Here is a 17,726-nt window from a genome sequence, read left to right on the forward strand (position 1 = left end):
TAATAAAAAAGTATTTAAATAAAAAAAACAAAAAAAAAGGTTTACGCCACTCCATTTGGCGACATGATTCCATTCCGTGGCATACTGGGAATTATTTTCCAAACTGTGGCATTGAGGAAAATTATTTTCATGGCTGTGGCATTACAGGAAAAAATTCAGAAAATTTATTGTTCTAAAAAAGGTATTAATGCCCTTATTTCTTCTAAGTTTGACAAGTGGATGTCTTCTCCATCTAGATTTCAATTGTTTTGTTCTATACTCATTTCTTATTGTTTTACTTCTAAACTTTTGATCAACTCATAAAATGACTTTTTGGTTTTGGTCTTGGTAACCACATCTTTTTTTCCAACTTCACACTCTTCCTTTCAAACCACTACTTTCTTGGTTAAAATTTCTACTTCTATTTTTGATTTTGGAGAATAAAGTTAGATTTCCTCTTTTTATTGTAGGTGTATATAAAACGTAGATCTCCTCTTTTCTTTTAATTTTGGAGCATAAAGTTATATTTCTATTATCTTGCTTATTGGCTCTAAAATTATATTATATTCATATTAATTAATTAATCTATGTATTAATCATATAATATTTTTTTGTGATAATGAAAGACATTATGAGTTGGATTAGTCATTAATATAAAATATTATTTTTCTTACACCATTAAATATTTAAATATTATTATTTTTTCATAATATTTTTTATTAAGTTTTTTTAATTACAACATTTTACGATAAGAAAGTATTTTATTATGTTTTTTAATGGTGAAATTTGATAATATGATGGTTAAGAAAGTATAGGGCGGCGGGTTAGAAAATAGTGGGTTTGTGTGTGTGAGAGAAGTTTGTAAAATAAACTTTTTTATCACACAAAACATGTATGATACATTAGTTCTAATGTAGTAAAAATAACAAAATAATATTTATATACGGGCAAAAATACATTATTATTTAAAATATTTTTTTATACGACAACAACTTTATTATTGATTCAAATATTTTTATAAATAATGTCAAAACAAAAGTAATATTTATAAACGGGGAAAAATATATTGTTTATTAAAATATTTTCATATACAAAAATATATTATTGTTATAAGCGATTATAACTTTACTATTGATTCAAATATTGAATAATTTTTCACACTTAAAAACATTTATCTTTGCATATTAACGGAAACCTGAAATTACTGATCACAATATTGCATATTAACGGGAATCTGAAGTTATTGATTATTTGTTTTGAATATTAACGGAAATATTAAGTTACTGATCACAATATTGAATATTAACGGGAACCTGAAATTACTGATTAAAATATTGAATATTAACGGGAACATGAAGTTACTGATCAAAATAGTGAATATTAACAGAAACATGAAGTTACAAATCACAATATTGTATATTAACGGGAACCTGAAATTACTGGTCACAATATTTGCATATTAACGGGAACATGAAGTTACTGATTAAAATATTGAATATTAACGGAAACATGAAGTTACTGATCAAATAGTGAATATTAACGGGAACATAAAGTTACTGATCACAATATTACATATTAACGGGAACATGAAGTTACTGAATATTTGTATCGAATATTAACGGGAACATGAAGTTACTGATTAAAATATTGAATATTAACGGAAACATGAAGTTACTGATCAAATAGTGAATATTAACGGGGACATGAAGTTACTGATCACAATATTACATATTAACGGGAACATGAAGTTACTGAATACTTGTATTGAATATTAACGGGAACATGAAGTTACTGATCACAATATTGAATATTAATGGGAATCTGGAGTTACTGATTAAAATATTGAATATTAAAGGGAACATTAAGTTACTGGTCAAAATAGTGAATATTAACGGTAACATGATGTTACTGATCACAATATTGAATATTAACGGGAACCTGAAGTTACTGATTAAATATTGAATATTGACTGGAACATGAAGTTACTAATCACACAATATTGAATATTAACGGGAACCTAAAGTTACTGATCACACAATATTGAATATTAACGGGAACCTGAAGTTACTGATTCAACTATTGAATATTAACGGGAACATGAAGTTACTGATCACAATATTTAATATTAACGGGAACCTGAACTTACTGATCACAATATTGAATATTAACGGGAACATGAAGATATTTATCAAAATATTGAATGTTAACAGTAACATGAAATTACTGATCAAAATGTTAATTACTTTTCATATACATTTTTTCTATTAAAAAATGTACATCTAAAACAATTGTGTGTCCCGTACTAGAACCCGTGCGAACGCACGAGTTTGTTACTAGTTTTTTAATCAAATTTCAAGTAGTTTAAAACAAATTTTTGGTGTCTTATAAAAAATTTTGGAAATTTTAAAATTTATCAGTCCGTATAAAAAATTTAGTGGATAACTGAAATTTTCGGTAGTGTGTTTTGTCAAATTTTTTGGACGTCTAGGATTTTGTTGACAGTTTTGTAGGGTTATGATTTCACTGACAATTTTGCGTGGTCTAGAATAAATCCAAGATTTTATAAATAGGGGCATATGTATAGAGAAAGACATCTAAAAAATATGTCTCTTCCGTAATTTCTGATTAAGACAGAAGTGTATTTCAATGGAAACAATCCTTCTGTTAAATTCAAGCTTCCGGATGGCGCCTCATCTCTCACCAACTAAACAGATAAGTTGAACGAATTGTTGTCAGATACCGAGAACATGAGGGTGAGAAAGATCGAGTTTCGTGAAGGTTGGGTTGATAGTAATGGAAGTGTGAAATATAACCTGATTGAGTTGAAGACTGGTGAAGACGTGACTGTCATGTGGAAATCATTTCGTCGTACAATAACTAAGAGGTTGATCGAGTTTGATGCCCATATTTCGAGATCAATTGATGACATAATCAAGATGTTGAAACGTCCAGAATCATCTGGTAGTAACTAGGTTATCATGCTTAGTTATTTTTATTTTATGATTGTTGTATTGTATTGTCTTGTGTTATGTTTATCTTCTAATCGAAATATGTAATCGATAAAATATTATGCAATAAAAGTATTATGATGTGAGAAGTAGTCTGAGTCACATATTATATAAAATATACAACAATAAAGTCAAAAAATCTAAATAGCCCCCCACGGGCTATGTGTGCAACCCGTGCTAATCTTGTGAAAACCTCATTGTCCGGGTTTATCAAACCCATGAGGTTATCCTAATAATAGTGATCATCTAGAGACGCTCCTGATCATCTGAGTCTGGTGGAAGTGGTGGTGGAGGCATGTCTTCAGTCGGTATCTCAGGATCAGAAACCTAAGCAACAGAAGACCTTATAACACCGGAAGACCCTGCATCACATGGTATGAGGCGAGGATGTGATATAGTGAGATACCACTCCAAATAATCATCCTCACACTACAAAGGGTGTAATAGCCTGGGCCCCTTGCAAGACGCTCCCGACACTATCACCTCACAGTCTTCTTTACCCCTCTCTAATAAAGTTTTTGTCTTTCGTGGGAATCGAACTCTGTACCCTGGGGTTCAAGTAGATGTTCATTCCATTCCCCCTACCAACTGTAATCTTTCAATATATCACTGAATCATAATAAATATTTTTACAAATAAAAAATATAACATATATACCTCTCTCTATCATACTTTGTATGCGATATGGGAAGCATAACTTGTGAGCACGTATTGGTCATTAGGCCCTCTCGGGAAGGCTTCATCTGTATGAACAGATGCCTCCATAGAAGCACGAGTCGTGGCCTCTGTCTATGTAGGAGTAGCATCCTCATCAGTAGCATGTACCTCTTCATAAGTAGCAGCTACCTCCACAACAACAACATGAACCATCTTAGCTTCAACTGGTATCTCAACCTCAACAAGTTCCTCCACTAGAACAGGCTTCTCCAGAGCAACTGGAACCTCCTTAACCTCCACATGAACACGCTCATCCACAACAACTGAAACCTGATCAACCTCCACAGGAGCATGCTCCTCCACAACAGCAAAAACTCTAGTAAATCGGTGTCGGTGAGCGCAGAACTGCCCATGACCTTGTGCCTGCTTAGCCGTCTGTTTCCAGTGAGAACCGGTCGGAGCATATTGTTTAGTCCGTAGCTGAGAAACATTTGCCTTAGCAGCTCTAGCAGAATTTGTCGCTTTATTAGTGATCATGCCAGCAATGGTGTTGTCCTTTCATGTTGTCCTCACTGAAAAGAAAGGAAAAAACAAAAAAAAATGGTATGGAAGATATTACCGGAAATTTCAACATTTTCCGAAATATTTATAAAAAAAATTGAACTACCGAAAATTTCATAATTTTTGGTAAAATCTACCCGAATTTTTTGAAAATTCAAAAATTTCTGGGAAATTATTTCGGAAATTTCGAAATTTTCGGTATCACCCAATTTTTTTCCAAAGAATTCCCGGTATGATTGAGAAATTTTCGATATGGCACTAACTATTTGCAAAAAAAACTGATATTATTAGGAAATTTTCTGTATCACCTTGGAAGTTTCAAAATTTTCTTTTTCTAACTGCAAATTTGTGAAATTATAGAAAATTTGAATAACGTTATATTTGACTTTTCATTTGTTTTGAGAGGTGTCATATATAATTTAGGGGTGGCATGTAGAATCCACTAGATTTTGATGATATTGTTCCAAACATAACTGGCCCATGATACAACAATGTGTCATCCATGTTTATTATTATCAATTCTCGCTTATTACATTTTTATATATATTAAAAAATATATAATCATTAAGAAATACATATGATTTTCTTATAAAAATGTATTTTATTTATAATATAAATAAAATAAATTTTAAACATTAATTATGATAACTATTTATGGGTATAATAAAAAATATTAAATAATTAATTGATATTGTAAAATAACTTATAATTTTACCTATAAAAAATTTCAAAATAATTTATAATAAAATATGAAAGTAATAATAACTTGATTTGAGTAAATGTTTGTATATAATTTTTTAAAATTTATGTTAGTTTTATTTATTATAATAGGAGGAAAGTAAATCTTTGAAATGAAAAATTGGTATGGAGCAACATTCTAAGAAGATGACACGTGTGAGAATTAGATAAATGAGAAATAGCGTGAAGGAGATGAGAAAATCTAAACATCATGTACCTTTAGTAGTATGAAAAATCACACATTAATTGCGTATTAGATGAGCAAATTTGAATTAAGTACGCCATGTCACTTTGGCTAATAGAACTAATGATTGAATATAAATATCATAAATTTGAATCTTTCAGCGTCACTTGGCAGACGGCTCCACAAGCAACCTTACTTGGACATACAAATGTGAATAGTAGCACCAAAATCTACCCACTAAGTATCCATGGATTTAGAAACTAAATTAATTTTAGAACAAACAAAAGTGAGAAAAATATTAGTCTTTTCACGCCATGTGGCACACTTACATTCCTTCTTTGTGTGTCTAACCTTCTTGAAAAGGAACCAAGTGGACTCCTTATGTTGTTCATTTTCCTTCTTATTTTGAGAAAAACTTCTTGCATGCTTCTTCCTTTTATTTTGAGAGCTAGTAGGCAAGTGAGAACTTCAGTCTTCTCTCTCATTAGCATTTCTTTCTCCTGCACATAGTGAGACATAAGTCGATTGGGAGACCATTTATTCTTATGAGTATTGTAACTCCCTTTAAATTGCCCAAAGTGTGTTGTAAGAGAGATCAAAACCAATTGCACAATAAAATCATCATGAAGTTCTAACTTTAGTGCATTCTCTTTAGGGACCTCCTTAGTAATGCTTCATCAAACAACTTCAAAAACTTACAATCTTTAAGAATCTTCTCTTCCAAGTGATAGAAATTAAGGTTCCTTTTTCTTGCATAATCTCAGTTGAATTGATTCTCTTGCTCTTGAGATGAAAAGAACTCTGAGAAGTAAGTTGTTGATGAAGAACTTCCAAATGTACGCATCCTTCTTGAGGCCGCGATGATGATGGAGATTACAACAATATTTGCAAAAGAACACAAAGCAAACACGAGAAGAAAAAAGGAGAGGGTTAGTGCCTTTTATAGGCTGCCTCTAATCAATTATTTGCCTTGAAAATCTATTAGATAAAAATGTGATATTATCTTATGATTTGATTACTGGAAACACACGATTTCATATGGAATAATCGATTATATCTTTAGGGTAAATCGATTATGAGGAGTGAAAAGTTGAAATTAAAATATCCTATAATCGATTATACCAAGGTCTAATCGATTATTTTGACTGATTTCAGCTCCTTTTTCTTCTTTTGGGCTTTGGCAAGAATTTGCGCTTGATGATTGTTGTAACACCCTGTTCTCGACTGGACAAATAATTCAATCAATTCAGATAATTTTCACCCGAGGGTGTCACACATTCTCAAATAAAACACATGTTATTGAATTAAATATTTTGCAGCAGAAATTATTTTTTTTGCAGCATCATCACATAGTCTCATACATTGAATTTACTCAAAATAACATGAGTTTCATGACCAACAAATCACTAGTCATCCAAACAAGAAATAACGTCCCATCCCCTGTGTTAGAATACTAGAGTGACACAAAGGGTACTAAAAATAGAATGGAAATAAAGAAGAAGGTAGTGACCAGCATTCCTCAACTCAATAGCACTACGTGCTACCTGAATCTGCAACATAGCATAAAGCCACACCCAAAACAGAAAATAGGTGAGAATAAAGGTTATAAATATTAACGATAAAAATTAACAGCAGGATGGTAAACAAAATAATAACAAAGATCATTCTCACAAAACAACAACCAAAAATTAATTTATAACGCAATACAAAATACATAAACTTCTCCTTGAATATAAATGTGGCATCAGGTTTTTGGGCATCAAAGGTGTATTATTGATTTATCTCCGTCTTTATTTCCTCTATGAACCGTGCCCCTCTCTAGACATGAGATTGTCATGGTTCCTCTTTGAACCTACCTCATTGGAACGAAGTCTTGCCTAACTCCAATATTTATATGCATGCATGAGTATGTAGAGAAAACAAACATGCAACTCAAACAATCATCAAAATTCTTCTAAAAAATCATACTCAAAATCGGTTCCACTCTTGAACCATAATTTTGCCAATAACAGGCATCCCTATAATTCCACTAAATTACTCGACTGAAAATTATAATATACTTATATAATTTTCTCAACATAATCAACCACATAGTAATTTCACTGCTAGATGTTATGAATGAAAACTTTGGGAGATATAAGGGCAGCTAGGGTTTCACAAACTGAATTTGGCCAAACATCAAATATTTCAACACAAGGGTTCTATTTATAGAATTACTTGTGTGGGTTGCAAGCTAAACAAGCCCATTAGGCACGTTGTACCTTACGTTGTACTATATTTCACTTAAATGCATTGTATTTTGTGGTGTTTGGTATTTTACTTAAGTACAATGTACATTACAATGTTCCTTATTTCACTTAAGTACATTGTACCTTACGGTGTTCCACATTGCACTTAAGTACATGGTACCTCATGATGTACCTTATTTCTCTAATTATATGTATTGCAAGACTATATAATCGAATAAGCTTCACTTATTTAGTTTCTCTCATCAATTTTTCCTTATGTGAATGATCTAATAGATTCTCGCAACATTGGCAATTATATCAAAGCAAACATTTAATATAACACACCACTGCTATTTAAGTAACGAAAAATGCCATGTGATTTAACAAAATATTTTCGTGATAATGTTTATGTGTATAATTATCCTTTTTACTTCATTTCTATATTGAATATAAGACATAGATCGTGCCACCCTTGTCTAGTTCAATATTTGAGCCCTTAGACATTTATCCTATTATATAGGATGTGCATATTCCATATAGACCGCTCATGTCCCTCAACATGATTTGTGGATTACATATGAACCATCTTTATGGTCATTATGTTACAAATAATATTTTATTTAGGAATAAAGTACTCCGCACCATATGTAGAGTCCATAATAGTTCCAAGTCGAAGGGTGATATAAACCACTATCACCTTGAGAATAACTTATAATACTTGTATAACATTTTATGTAATATTCTTATGGTGGTTTAATCCAGTATAAATACTTATAATATTTATACCTATGTAAAGACTTGATAACTCTTGATCCACGATCTATTAGATGTAATCATCAGTCTATCCATATAATAGTCTCAATGTTTAATGGTATCCCAATTCATAATAAAACTTGACTATATATACTTTAAGAATATTTTCCTTATGCTTAATGGGGTCTCCCGTTTAAGTCACACTTAATACTTCATAAAAAATACTATGTTCTGGGCCGACCGAAGGTCCAAATAGCCAAGGCCCAAATCAACTCAAATCCATTCCACATGAACCAATGTATAAAAGTCATCTCACACCTGATCTCTAATTTTCACTGCATTCACCTTGGATCTTGAAATGACTTGGGCGTTAGAGTGTCAACCTTGCAGGTCCACCTCCGCACTACCGTATCGAAGATCAGCACCATAAGTTCATGATTCTTCACAACCTACTTCAACTATTTATGGTTTCAGAACGGGATAAACCATTTATTCTAGGGAGTTTATTACTTTGGGAAAACAAACATAATAAAGAAATATCTTATTATTAACTCGATATTGTTTAACATGTGACTCCATACACAAGAGGAGGGGTAAATTATGAAGGTTTGAAAAACAATGGTTTAAAATAAATTATTTTCTAAATGAAAGTTTGAAAACATTTAAATAAAAAGTTTGGATATGCAGTGAAAAGTATGGATAAAGAAAATAAGCGGAAAGAAAAGTTAAGAGAAGAGAGATGACACCATATATTTATAGAGGTTTGATCTTAGATAAATTACATATTCCTTGTTAGAACAAGATTTGATTATGCATTCAATCTTTAGTTTTGATGATAACAATACATATATTTGTTATGTAACAAGTTTGTACTCTAATAATTTCTTAAGTGTACAGATTTATTATTTTGGTTGATTAAGGATTGCTATCCAAAGAATCATCAGAATCAGCAAAACACACATTAGAAGAAATATTCATCCATTTATGAGGTGACATCAGCAGTTCTGAAGAATGTTGAATGATTCATCAGATAACGGGTTTACAAATGTTTCTATAACTAAGCTACGCTTCAAGATCGGAAATCAAGATTTCAAGCTCAGATAAGCTTTTGCTTCCAACTTAGAAATAAAAAATGCGTCATTCAGATAAGTTGTTGCTTTCAACTCTGTAGACTTTTTTCTAACTCTGAAGAATACTCTCTCTTGGGACTTCTATGTTACTTGATCTCTTTCATACTTTCTCTACTTCAGAACAGAAGTACATCTTAAAGAAGAATGATTAGATAACTTACACTAGAAGCAATATGGTACAACAATACATCAACTTTTTCCACTACTGCAATAAATATTGTACAAACCCGATTTTGGTGTGCTCTTTGTCCCCCACGATCTTTTTGAAGCCGTTACATCTAGCTACAAGGAAAGATACACTTGTCATTCTCAACGGTCATCTTTCAATGGGCTATATATATGAGACACTATCTTTTGAAGAAGATGATAATTAATGAGTGAATAATTCATAAGCCAATTCACACGCTACTCAAAGCTATATTATCAAACTCAGCAAATAAACTTCAAAGAAAAAAGAGAAAGAAATATCTTAGAGAAATTGTTCTAAACACTCCATTGTGAGAAATATAATCTCTAAGAATCTCTAGAACATAAGAGTTGTTACTTATTAGATTGTGTTATCATTTGTTCTTGAAGTTTTTGTTTCAATATGCTTATTAAGAAGCATTATCTTGTAAACAAATTCATTTGAAAATCTGTTGAGATTTATATTCCTCAAGTGACTAGGTTGTTAGTCTGTATACTTGAGAGGGATAAGGTGTATTTCTAGACTCTTAGAGGTTGTTTATAATCTTTCAAGATTAGCGGATTAAGTCATTTTTTAAGGCAAAATCACCTTGGCGGGTGGACAAGATTTACCTTTTCTAAGGTGAACTTATAAAACCGCACGTGTTCTTTTTCTTCTCCTTTTTAACTATCTCATTGATTATTGTGAATATTTTTTCTAAGAAAAAAAGTTTTTAGAAAACCCAATTCAAACCCCCTTACTTGTGTTTTTCTCTACCTTCACTTCTCTCCCAAGAATTGATCTTGAGAGTATCCAATAAGGCTTGAGAAAAATGAAGTTTCAGGTTAACTTCCAACCAAACAAGGAAAAATGAAGTTTCATGTTATCTTTCAACCAAACAACAAACAAAGGAATGAAGCGGTTAGTCTTCATGCCAAATGGCTAATAGAGCTTCAAGCAGCTAGTCTCTAAGCCAAACTGAGATTTTGTACGAGCTGATCTCGAACAAAGTTTGGAGTTTTGAGTTGTCTATCTTCCAAAGCGGACTGAGGTTTTATATGGTCTAACCACAGACCAAATTAAAATTTTATACCTGGATGGTCTATGGGCAAGAAATAGTTGAATTTAGGAAACAATCCTGGGAGAAAATAAATGACCTAATAGATTAGCTAATCATTTAGGAACATGCAATAATGGATTAATGTTGCCCGAATTGAAAGGTTTAGATAGAGAGTTGTTATCATTTATTAAGACAATGTCATAATCAATTTTAGACTTGATTCGTCCTTATTTAGTCGATTAGGCATTTGCTCTAATTGATTAGGAAGTTTAAAAACTTGCCCTAATCAATTTGACAGTTCCCAAATCATTTGGTTAGGTTCAACAAACATTTTTGGTGATTTTATTTGAAAAAAAAAAGGCTACAAAAAAATTGTTTTTAGTGTGTGTGATTTAGCCATACTACTTACAAAAATACCATTGTGTTTTTATAAAATATTGATCACTCAACTAGATATGGTCAGTCGAACTTTCACACTTCTTCTATTTCACGATATCTCTCTTTCACACTCTGAAGCTTCAAGTCCTTTTGTCGGGCATACCAATCATATAAGCATTTTACTTGTATCTCCTTATGGATGAGACTTGAGACATCTTTTAAGTTTGACATACCATTAGAGGATATCACTGATAATCATAAAACCCTAATTCTATGGCTTGATTCAGAGGAATAGTTTGATCAACCATATAGTGCATCAATAACCGTTAGCTTTAATACTTGATTGTCTCCGTGCATTGTTTTCCTTAAAATCACTTCATTGGTTGTTACAGCTTCAGATATTGTTATCATCAAAATCATGATGTTATCATGGTCATATATATATATATATATATATACTAGTCAGAGACCCGTGCTGTCGCACGGGTGCATTATTTATGGTGTAGTATTTTTTGAATTATATGAAAAAAATATGAAATAAAAAGTTTGACCAAATTGTATATTTAAAATAGAAATTAACCATTAAAAAAAATTAATTTCAACAACATATATTTTGAGGATGGGTAATTTAATTATGATATTGTGTAAATAACTAAAAAAAATATGTAGTAATTTAGAATCTTCAAATAATAACCATAAATATATTTGGGGGCGACCGTTGTTGAACTGTCGCAATTTTCTTTTAAGGGCAGTTGGGTCTACAACCGTCGTACAATGTTTCCGATTTTTTTAAAATTATGTCGCAACCTATATGCCGCAAAAAAAAAATTCTTGTAGTGTGAGATGGAGAAAAAATTAATATTTAAAAATAAAGATTTTGTCTCTTGAATTAAAATAATGATTTATTAACTAAAATAAATATTTTCTTGTTAATGACCCGTGAGATAAATACATTTTTCATCATGCTAATTAAATTAAAAAAATACATTATACAAAGAAATCTAAAATGAATTACTTAATTATTAAATAATTATACAAAGAAAAAATTGATCCATGAGACGGAAAGAGAATAAAAAGAATTTTAATATTTGAAAAAATAAATAAAATATGTATTATGTTGATAGTGACCCGTAAACTACAACATAGTATCAAGTAAATTTATTTAATATTATATCATATATATTTAAAAACATGTAAATTTAAAATGAACGATTCAATTATAAATGAATAATAATCATAAGTATGCAACTATATTATATTTTCAATTGAAATTGTACTTTATAAAGAGAAAGAGAATCAGGTAGTGTATTATGTTTTTAAAATTAAAAAAATACATTATACAAATAAATTTAAAATGAATTACTTAATTATTAAATAATTAAGCAAAGAAAAAAATTGATCCATGAGACGGAAAAAGAATAAAAATAATTTTAACATTTGAAAAAATAAATAAAATATGTATTATGTTGATAGTGACCCGTAAACTACAACCTAATATCATGTAAATTCATTTAATATTATATAAAATATATTTAAAAATATGTAAATTTAAAATAAATGATTCAATTATAAATGAATAATATTCATAAATATGCAACTATATTATATTTTCAATTGAAATTGTACTTTATAAGGAGAGAGAAAATGAGGTAGTGTATTATGTTGTTGAAAGTTGGTGGAGCAATGAGAGTGGAACACTTGGTGCAAAAGGTAAAAAGGTGAAGGGTTATTTTGTTAGTTACCAAATTGTCCATTTTGTAGTGTAAATTTATTTTGAGGAAAGGACAATTTAGGAAGTTTGGTCAATCTTTTAATATATGTTAGATAGTAGAGTAGATAGTAGATAGTATATATATATATATATATATATATATATATATATATATATATATATATATATATATATATATATATATATATATATATATATTTTATTTATAAATTTTGATCACAATTATACCTAAAAATATATTTATATTGACTATTAAAATATTTTTAAAAAAATGGATTAATCTTAATTGGCGTTTTGTGAAGAATTAAAATGAATCTGGCCATTCATAAAATATTTTGATGATTAATAGTTTTGAGTCAAAAAATGATTATGACTTTATTTGAATTATCTAATTCATTATTCTGGCTGGGAACCATCAAAAGAGGGAAGTAGAGTCAGATACCAACACGGCATTCACACACTCAACACACTGTCATGCTCCAACTAACAAACAGTGAGAAATAAGTTTCTTATTACAGCCAATATATCTCTCTCACAAATAAAAACAAAATATTCCTATTCAATAATTTTAATATAAAGATTACTTTTACAAAGAAATAAGACAATTTTCACTATATTTAATTTTATTATTGTAAAACTCTTAATCAGAGTTTAAGCTTTATTAATTAGCGTAATAATATTTTACATTATTAAATTACCAATTTTTTTTAATTATATTAAAAAAAAACAATTTTATAAAAAAAAACGATAATAAGAACAAAGTTATAAAAGAGGAGAATGAGAGTGTGTAATGGTAATGGTTGTAATAGAGACAAGACAATAGATGGATGGCTAGTATATAGGGTTCTTGTTACAATTGATTTCTCCCAAAAACCAACTCACACATTTTTTATGGAATCCCAATTCATTAATTTCTGCACATGGAATGAAACATACATCGATATTGATAGTGATACAAACTCGGTCTCACATATATAATGACATAAAAATTGCACATGGAATGAAACAAACATTAATGTTAGATTGTGATTGTCATACAAATCATAGTTTCGCAAGACATGTCAGGTGCAGAATACAGTCTTAAAATTTTGATCTGTTATGAGAAAAAATAGAAGGAGAAAATTTAAATCCTCTAAAATGCAAAAAAAATAGATCAGATCAGTTTTATCACTTCTAATTTGATGGAATATAAAAAAATAACTAAAATAAAAAGTATCTTAGAAATAAATAAGAGTGGTGGGAGCAGAATATATGTGGATAGGGTTTAACCGGAAAGCTATTTTTATGATATTAAAATAGGATAAAATGTGTTTAAAAGGATTGAGATAGGACCAACAATTTAGAGAATTTTTTTATAGACATGTGAAAATCTCTGCTGAAAATTCGAAAATACCGTTCGGAGATGCATCTCTGAAAAAATTGGGATTTTGGTTAATTTGGAAATGCATCTCCAAAAAAATTGAGATTTTTATTAACTCGGAGATGCATCTCCGAAAACAGCCCAAAATATGGTCGGATGTTTTTTCGAATATGCATATCCGAAAAAATTCTAAAAAGTTAAAAAAAATTGGGATATTAATTAATTCAGATATCATAAAATTGATATAATTTATTAGCTATGAATAATATTAATGGTAATTACACGGTAGATGTTTCTATTCTAATTTCAATTAAAATAAAAAGGGTTAAATATGTTTTTAATCCCTACAAATATGCGACCTTCCATTTTTAGTCCTATAAAATTTTTCTTCAATGAATGGTCCTTCTAAAATTTTTATGCATGCAATTTCAATCCCTACAATTTTCTAAAATTTTAAAAACGATTTAATTATCCTTTAATTTTAAAATTTTTGAATAATTTTTTTATATGTGTATAGAATACTGTAAAATATTTATTTACTAAATTTTAGAATTTTTTAACATGAGAAAAATTAAATATAAATTTTTTAAATTTCAAAAAATAATGATAAAAGTAATGAAAATCTCAACTTAGGAATTAAATTTTGAGTTTCTTTTTTTTTTCAGAAATTTTTTAAAACATTATGAACATGTCTGGAAAATAATCATAATGTATATTTCAAGATAAAAAATTAAAATATTTCGAATATGAATCTCCGAAGAAGATTTTAGTATTTTTGTTGCGGGTGTCCAAGAAAATTTGAGGTCCATACAAAAATTGTCAAAATTTAAGCTCGTATAAATATTTATGTAAACAATTTTTTTTAATCTCATGCATTAGTCGGAGTTTTTGTTGCGTTCATGTTGTCAAAATGATATTAATCGTTTAATCTTGATTGTACTCCTTACACAAAATAGTTTTAATTTTTTTCAAAATTATTTCTTTTAAATCAGATGTCCTTGATTACATTAAGATAGATTTTGAGATAAAAAACATTGAATTCAAAGATAAAATTAGTTGCGGACCTCCGGTTTAGTTCCATTTTTGTATAATTAATTTACAAAAATTTGATCCAACAAATTTAATTTTATACGATTTAATTTAAATGTTTTTAAATATCAAATTATAGTAAATATTTAATATTAATATCATAAAAATACGGTAGAATAATAGTTTTATTTGTGATATATAACATATGATTAATAACTATTTTCTCCTATTATATGACCCATATTTGAATTTGTCCGAATAACTTTTTAATTATAAATTTTTAATTTATATATATATATATATATATATATATATATATATATATATATATATATATATATATATATATATATATATATATATATATATATATATATATATATATCAAAACTAAAATAATTAAAAGAATAAAATAAAGTTTTGATAAGAGCCTGAATCATAATTCTTTTATTTCATATTAACTCATTTTTAAAGTTTATGAAAAATACTAAAAAAAAATTCTTCTGATGTTTTATTTAGAATTGGTTCTTAGAGGGTTATATATTTTAAAGTTTCAGTCTTACAAATCGTGGAAGGTGGAATCTAAAGGATTAAAATTCATTATAGTAAGGGTTCTTACTTTCAATGAAATTTGTATGGGAAGATCTTTAAATTTAGACAGTTGTTGAATATGAGAGTTATCCCCGCTAATTTCACATCAATCTAAAAATACTAAGTGGCGTAAGTAATCAAGTCATTCTTGTTGGTTCTTTCGAATGCTCACGAATAAAGGTGGGTGTAAGCGGATCAGAAAAAATCAATCAAATTAATAATTTAAATTATATCAAACTAAAATAAAATCGATTGTTTATGATTTTGTTTAAAAACTGAACCAAACCAATGAAAACCGATGTGGTTCGGCTCAGTTTTCGGTTTTAGTTTTTAGGAACTCAAAATTAACCCAAAATTTTATTCCACCCATCGTTAACCCAAAATTTTGTATCATTTCAACCATTTCCCATATTTATTTACACTTTATTCCTTTCAGTAAAACACACGTTTAGAACCAAACTAAAAAATATAGAAAGTAGAAACTATAAGTCACAAAAACATGCTCAAGGCAGGCCGAAGCCGCAAATAGAGTAATCCTACGTGGCCTTAAATGACAATTGGCGAAGCCAAAGCGAGATGGTTCAAGGAATTACACAGCGTGGTCTGGGCCTACAGGACTACACCACACTCGACCATGGGAGAAACTTCATTTCGAATAACCTACGGGAGTGAGGCAGTAATCCAACTCGAGATCAGAGAACCCACTGGGAGAACTGAAGTCCCCCTCGACGAGGAGATGAATGACGAAGCGCTAAGAGAGGAACTTGAACTCGTCTAAGAAATTCGATCGGGAGCGACCCTCTGAGAAGCCTTAATGAAACAAAGAATAACAATACAACATAAGACCAAAGTCTTAAAACAGGAATTCAAAGTCGGCAGCCTAGTCCTGCGAATAACCCCCAAAGATCGTGCAAGGGCAAACTCGGTGCGAAATGGGAAAGCCCATATCGCGTTCGAGTAAAAATGGAACATGGGTCCTATTACCTCAAAAACTTACATGAGGAATAACTTGCTCGATCATGGAACGCCGAAAAACTGAAACAATATTACAGTTAGGCCTAACATTCAACGTACCTATCCAACCGACAACAAGGTACATCTCGACTTAGGAAGCGTGTTGGGTACAAGCATAACATCCCAAATTGAAACAAGAAGGCAAGTTTTCCGCTCTTTGACGAGCAAATTCTTGACCCAACAGGGAAACCTCAACCGAGCTTCGTCATCATTGTGCCAGTTCAAAAGAATTCCCAACTCGCGATAGGAAGTTCATGCTAAGGGACTAAGATCTCGATCGAGATCTTTCAGTCCAGAAACCAACTCTGACTACTCGGCTAGTTCCCCGTACTGTAGAGCAACATCACCTTTGAAGCAAGATCCCCTAACACTTAGCGAAAATAAATCACAAACGAATGTCTCACGGGCAGCTCAAATCGACGGGCACCCAAAACACATGTTCGAGGAAAACAAATACTAGGCATGTATAGCATACAAACAAGCAAAACAAAAAAGATAACACATATGTCAAAAAATAACTAAGATTAGGAGAAGACAACCACAAGGGCCGAATATGTATAATATTACAAAAAAATGGCAAATCTCCATCATCCAAATATTACAAAATGGGGCATGCATGCCCTAATCAAACAATAATGAGTAAACAAAAAATTAAGGCTAATTATCTTCTTCTTCACCTTCTTCGGAGGGAGAGGTGACATTAGGCACTATTTGGCCATCTTCCACCCTGGACAAGTACCCAGTCTCCTCTGCGACAAACTTGACCGTAGGGTTCACAACCTTGAGTTGATCCGCCGTGTTATCAAAACCCATTTCAACCGCGCCCTGAAAACCTTGCTCGAGCTCACTAATTCGAGCAACCAGCTCAGATTGAGTCTTCAAGGCTTTCACCCTTTCGTCTCATCTTCGACAGGCGCCGCAACAGCCTCCAAGGCAGCGATCCTATCATCATAACTTTTCTTTCCAGTCTTCAGAGCCTCCACCTCCACAGTTAACTTGAATATCTTTTTAGCTTTCAACCGCACCTCGCCAAGGATCTCAGCATGGATATGATATTTCTCCTTGTAATAACTAAAATCATTTTCCAGTTGGGCCGCCTTCACCTTAAGCTTATCATACATGGCCTTAAACTTATCCAGATCCCATGAGGACCATGAC

This window comes from Vicia villosa, unplaced genomic scaffold (genome assembly GCF_029867415.1).
Source record: "Vicia villosa cultivar HV-30 ecotype Madison, WI unplaced genomic scaffold, Vvil1.0 ctg.000911F_1_1, whole genome shotgun sequence".
NCBI lineage: Eukaryota > Viridiplantae > Streptophyta > Magnoliopsida > Fabales > Fabaceae > Vicia > Vicia villosa.